General features: G+C 60.8%; 1 long non-coding RNA gene across 1 annotated transcript; it reads right to left on the bottom strand.

Moving 5' to 3' along the window:
• Positions 1–3,367: 3,367 nt before the first annotated feature.
• LOC121104721 lies at positions 3,368–6,204 on the bottom strand. The gene is made up of 2 exons (XR_005837057.1): positions 5,981–6,204; positions 3,368–4,438 (listed from the first exon to the last, which is right to left on the bottom strand). It is a non-coding gene; the product is annotated as an uncharacterized LOC121104721 (long non-coding RNA).
• Positions 6,205–6,412: the final 208 nt, after the last annotated feature.

A 6,412-nucleotide genomic window follows, 5' to 3' on the forward strand; every position in this document is an offset into this window, starting at 1 on the left:
AGCAGCCTTCATCCAGAAGTTTCTACGGGCTGGGGGCTGCTCCATGCTCCCTGGCTACATCCATGCTAGCACTGACTCCTCAGAGGCAGAGCCTGTGTCCCCATTTTACAGGTGGCCAACCGAGGAAGGCAGACACTCAGCGATGGCCATCAGTGGTTCCCGAGTGCCCCGCATCAGGCATGTGCCAGGCATGGCCGGGCGGACTGGCAGGCTGCCTGTCCCTGGGAGCTCACCGTCTGGAGGGAGAGCCTGACAGCTAACGAGGCGTTTAATGAGCCGATTACATAATTATGGGCTGCAGAGAATAACAGGGCTCACGGGCCTGCCGCGTCTACCCTCCCCACGCCCCTGAGGCCCAGGGGCGGGCTCCTTTCTCCTGCCACCCTGGGCTGAGGTGAGACCTGTTTGTGGGCCCATCTCTTTGGGGCGGTCCCCGACTCAGCTCCCAGACATCTCCCTGTCTGGCCCCAGGGAGCAGGTGCGATGGGACAGCCTCACTCTCTTCCTGCCCCTGGCCAGGCGGCCTCAGAGACAAGCAGCGAGTCAGCCTCGTGCTGAGCTGAGGCCAGGGGAGAGCTCTCCCCAGGCAGGGGCCTACAGGCACCAGCCCTGCACCCCACTGTGGGTCACCCCATGACCCCAGGGCAGCCCTGCGGGCCTTTGTGGTTGGGGGATGAGGTCAGCTCTCCAGCCCCAACCAGGCCTGGCCTCACTTCCAATTCTGAGTGACTTCCTGCCGTGGGGGCAGAGGTGAGCCCCTCATGTGCCGAGGGAGAGTTGCACCACATTTCCCCGGCTCAGGGTGCAGGGGGGCCCTCTGTGCACACCCTCCTGCATGTTCCCCACAACCTGGGATGCAGGCTCTGGATGGGCTTTCCAGCCCAGTTGTCCAGGTGAGACCAAGTCAGGAGCAGGAGAGCAGAGAAGCTCGAGGTTGCTCCAGGCGCCCAGCTGGGAAACCCTCTGGTCCCTCTGCCCCTCCTGCCCCCCGGGAAAATCTGCCAGCAGCTTGAAGGCGTGCGTGCAGAGGGAGGGAGGCACGTATCCCTGCGTCCAGGCTCTCTTCTCCTCTGTGTCACGGGACAGGCGGGGTGGAAGGAGTTGTGACGATGATGCCTTGGCCAGGCAGGCCCGCCCGTGCCCGGTGTGGGCCGGGGCAGGGCCACGTCTGTGCTCTTGGCTGGACTGAGGCCCTCCCACCGTGGCCGGGCCCCATCCTCTTGCATCACACAGGTCCTGGCCGGCGTGCCTGGGAGATGCCCTGCAGCTTGGTGACGAGGGGCTGGCGCTCTGCGTGGTCCAGTCCGGCGGGCGATGGGGTGAGAGTGCAGACGTTGGCCGGTGCTGCCTGGCCAAAGCCACTTCCAGGCCCGGCTGGACGCCAGCTCCCCAAACGAGAAGGGGGCGGCTTTGGGGTGGAGCCTTCGACCCCTTTCCTGGTCTGGGGGCTCCCTGGTGGGAAGCCTCCCAGGAGAGGAAAGCCCTGGGGGCTCAGGGCCCTTAATCCTGGTCATGTCTGCCCACTGAGTTCCACGGAGACTCCTTAGCCAGCCTGGGATTTCAGGCTTAACTCCCAGTGACATTCGAGGAAGTTCGTTAGGGAGTGCTGGGCACGGGTAGGAGCTTGGGGCAGGGCCCATCGCAGCACGGAGCCGCGCCCCCACCACACTCTGCTTGTAATTAGCAGAGAGGCGAAGGTTTTGCTCTCAGCGGTTCACCAGGGGGTCAGGAGAATTCCCGGAACGGAAGGAATCCCGCTGCTGCCAGGTCTGAGGTAAAGGGGCTTATGGGGTAGCGACGGGGCTGCGAGAGAGACTTCAGGAGGCACTTCCAGCCCCAATGACGAAGACGGAAATGGCTGCCAACACAAGACCGTCCTGGGGGGTGGGGGGTCTGGGGGACATACACACCCTGGTCGGGGGGAGCTGGGAATATTCAGGGTGCTGAAGGAGCTCTGGGAAGCAGTTTCCTCTAGGCCAGGCTGGTCAGGGAGGGCTTCCTGGAAGAGGAAAGACTCTGAGAAGGTCAAGTGAATCAGGAGAGCATGGTGGGGACAGAGAAGAGGGCGGGCCTATGGAGGGCCTGGGGCAGCTCTCCCAGCAGGACTCCTTATGCAGGGAGGTTGGCTGGGCTCAGGGCCATGGTGGGGCTGGAGCCGGGTCCCTGGCTCTGGGGGCTGGGTTCCACAAAGGAGCTGCAGAGCTAAGACCTAGGCCAGCAGTCGGTTGCACTTAAGAATGTCCTTGATGAAGGGCGCCTGGTGGCACAGTCAGGTAAGCATCCGACTTGATTTCAGCTCAGGTCATGGTCTCAGGGTCCTGAGATCCAGCCTCGCGCGGGGCATGGAGCCTCCTTGAGATTTTCTCTCCCTCTCCCTCTGCCCTGCATGCATGCACGTGAGGACACACACTCTCTCTGTGTCTAAAAAGAATGTCCTTCGTGAAGCTGAGATTTTGTCTGTTCCAGGTGGGACATCTTTAGTGCCCCGTGTAAGGGGCAGTCCCACGGGGGGGAGTACAGTGTTGGCGGCGGGAGAGGCTGGCACTGGCCACAGCGGAGAGGTGTTTACCCGCCGCGTGCTTGCAGAAAAGCGCCGTGTCCCATCCCCTCCAGGAGAGTGGCTGAGGGGCTTTGTTGTCCGTGATCACCTTGGAGCTTCCGAGCAAAAAGCAGAACTTTGGGAAACTGGCTCCTCGGAAAGAGAGGCCGGACCTGTGGGCGTTTGCCTGCAATTAATCTTTCCTTTTGAAGACTTTCATGTTTGCAGACAAATTGCGAAGGCAGCATGATCGAGCTCCTGAATCCCCTCCCGGGGCCCCCCCGTTAGCACCTCCATCCCCCGGTGAGTTTGCGAGAAACTCCGTGGCTGGCGAGGGTCCGAGATTCGGCTGTGGCCCTGCCCTGGACTGCACAACGGATCCGTCCTCGTCCTCTTTCTGCTCCAGTCCCTGGCCCCTCGCTGCGCTCCTCTGCCCCGTCCCTGGTCTCCTGCACAAGTGGGCTTCCCTGGGACAGTGACCGAAGGGGTCATCGGTGTGGCCTCGGGCCTCAGATCGCGTCTCGCTTTAAAGAAACCGCCACTTGTCGAGTTTTGATGCAGTATTGAAAAGAAAATCCCCGTGCTTCTGGAAGGCCGTGGGAACCGTCTCCTCCCTCCGGCCACACGCTCCTACTCTTGGTGCCCGGGCACCCGAGGACACGTTGCAGATGCCCGCGTGGAACCCTCGTCTCTGGCCCGCCACAGGGATTTTCGAGGTGTAGAGCCCTGTCTGCTGTTTTTCTCTCCGAATTGGTTTTATCTTGAAAACTAGAGTGATTTTTTATACAAAATAATTTATGTTAATATGCACGATCTGATTATTTTTGTGACTTTGAATTTATTTAAACATTTAAAAATTTCTAACATGTAAATATTCAAAAAAAACCTCGATGTCTTAGTTTTAACTCGTGCATGCAAATCCTCGTAGCTGTAACCCCACGTCCGCAGGAGCTCCTCGGGGCCGTCCCTCATGTTCAGGTATGTACGGGATCCCCGGGTGGGAATCATGGAGGCTGAGCGTGGGTGCAGCCAGCGCTGGGTTCAGTCCCTGGCGAGTGGCTTCGCTTCTCTGTGCCTCAGTCTCCCTGGGTGTCAGGCGAGACCAAGGAGCAGGGCTCCGGGGTGGGGCTTGTAAACCGTCTGCACTCCGGAGGGAGCTGGTGGCAACTTGCCTCTTGAGGCAAGACCAGCCTCAAGCAGCCCTCCACCGAGGAGAAGACCAGCTCAGGGTTACAGGAAAATCGTAGGAAGGTACAGGGCGTTGCCATGTACCCTCTCCCCCGCCACGCATGCACACGTGTGTGCACACATAGACGGGTGCCTTCACACACGCACGCGTGCACAGTCTCCTGTTGCTGACCTCCCAGCTGCTGCGTCTGTCACGATTCACAATATTGATGCCAATTAACCAAAGTCCACAGTGGACATCAGGGGTCACTCCCAGTGGTGTGTGTCCTGCGGGTTCGGACAAAGCGTGATGACGCGTGTCCACCACCACAGTGTCACGCGGAGTGGAGTCCCTGACCTAAACCCTCCCCACCCCTTCTGTTCATCCCTCCCCCGCCTCCAAACCCCGACAACTGCCCATCTCTGTCCCGTCTCCCTAGTTCTGCCTTTTCCGGAATGTCGCAGAGCCCGGGTCGCGGTGTGTGGCCCTCTCGGACCGGCTTCTCTCACCCACTGATGCACGTCGACGGTTCCTCTGTGACCGTTCACAGCTCGAGAGCTCGTTTCTTACTAACGTTGAGCAATGTTCCACTGTTGGGACGTCAGTCAGTTTGTCCCTCTACCTACCGAAGGGCGTGTCCGCGGCTTCCACGTTCTGGCACAAAGGAGCGAAGCCGCTAGAAACATCCGTGTACGGGTTTCTGTGTGGACGTAGGTCTTCTCTCCAAATTCCTACTTCAAATCACGAATGAGTTATCCCAGAATGATTTTTAAGGCAATCCCTCTTTGTCCCTTTGTTGGAAGGGCTTTTTGGGTCATAGGCTGTTGTTTTAAATTCATAATGTTCTCTTCTCTGAAGTCTTACTGCTCTTTGTGCAAACAGTTGGGTCAATTACGAGACTTCGTCTGCCCCCCACGGAGCTAGAGCTCCATCTCCATGGGGCTTTACTGGGGTGTCCCTAGGACGTGTTCTCACAGCCGACTGGCTAAACCCTTCTCTGTCCTTCTGTTTGAGAACATTGCTGTTGGTTAACCCTGCTCGTAAAGGCTCTGGTCTCCCGAACCCGGTGACAGAGACCCTTTCTCCCCGGTATCCGCAGGAGAAGGCAGGGCCCCACCCTGCTCTGACCCTGAGCTGCCAGGCGGGGGTTGGGCCCACGGCAGGCACCTGCATCCAACACACAGCTGGGTGCTCTGGCGGTGGCCTGGCGCGGGCGCAGGGACCGTCGTGGCCCGTAGCCCGTGGCCCGTCGGGATCTGGAAGCTCAGGGCCTCCTGGAGCCACAGGCACTTGCTCTCGCCACGCAGGAGTCCGGAGGCCTCGCTGACTGACTGGTCTCGCCGGGGCCTGGAGGGAACCCGGGCTCCCAGGCCCTGGCAGGACCTGCCCCCGAACGCGGGGGTCTAGGAGCAGCCCCTTGGGTTTGTAACTGTGAGGCGGAAGCATAATAGACATCCGGAGGCGCGCCTGCCTCACGCCCCCACAGCAGCGGCCCCCGCCCCGGACTCGGGATGCCCCTGGCGCATCTGTTCAGTTGTCCCCACTCCATGCCCATTCACAACCGCCGGGGCCTCCACTTCTGAGCGCCTGCCGCGTGTTGAGAGCTGAGTAAAGTGTGCCTGGCGGCTCCAGCTCCAACATCCGGCATGCCGCCCCCACCGAGGGGGACCCCAGCCCCTGTCTCTGCGGGGCTTGGAGACGGGCTGTGGGGGACAGGCCTTACGGCCCTGCCACTCTGCCCAGGGCCTCTGTAAGTGAACCTTTCCTTGCACGCTCCCACTGACAGGGAACTCACTGCTGCCCAAAGCTGACTCTTACCTGCTAGCCCCTGATCTAGACTGTACTCCTGGGACCCCACCAGCCCCCTCCTCAAACCAGGCAATGGGTCCCCCTGGGGGCTGGCCTGAGCCCATGTGCTCCCAGCTGAGCACACCTCTGAGCCAGTCCCCTCTGAGCTCCCCCTCAGCCTATCCTAGCGTTTGACCTCGCAGTCCTCCGGGGAGGGGCCTAACAAGACAGTTCTGACCCCAACGGGACTCCAGAGCCACGGAGAGCGGAAATCCTCCTCTTCCTGGCCCACAGTCGAATGTGACTGTGGAGGAGCAGGGGGTGGGTGGGCTGTCGGGAGCAGTCGGCCTTTCAAACCCCAGCTGGCTCTGTGGACCCCGGTCCCAGCCGGCTTGCAAGAGGCCTACCCTGGGCCTGCCAAGCATCCCGCCACGCCTTGCCCACCCCCTCTCCTGCCCGCCTGAGGAGCCCCTGCTGAAACTCACGTGCTCTTGGGCGGGGCGCGGCAGCCCACTGGGGGCGACTGAACCCCCACAGTAGTAAGTGGGCCGTGTGCCAGGATCCCATCTTCCTCAGACACACCCGGGTCTCCCCCGCCAGGCCCGAGCCCAGGGTTCCCGCCTGACAGGCTCCTTGAGGACCCGAACAGCCCACCCAGCTGAGTGCCTGGCTGTGTCTGCAGCCCTGGCCCTGGGGACCCCAGCCCAACCCTCACGTTTGGGGAAAACCAGCTGCTTCCTGTTTGTGTCAGTGATTCGCTTGTTTTCCTGCACAGCGGTTGAGGGTCGGAGCACCCAGTGAGCCCGGCGCTCCCCGTCTTTGTGGGGCCTGCTGTTCCGAGGAGAAACTTAATCACTTTGTTTTCTTGGTTTAGGTTTTGCTTTTTAATAAAAAAAAATGACCCTGCTCGGCTCCGG

The sequence above is a fragment of the Ursus maritimus genome, unplaced genomic scaffold (genome assembly GCF_017311325.1).
Source record: "Ursus maritimus isolate PB19 unplaced genomic scaffold, ASM1731132v1 scaffold_23, whole genome shotgun sequence".
Classification (NCBI taxonomy): domain Eukaryota; kingdom Metazoa; phylum Chordata; class Mammalia; order Carnivora; family Ursidae; genus Ursus; species Ursus maritimus.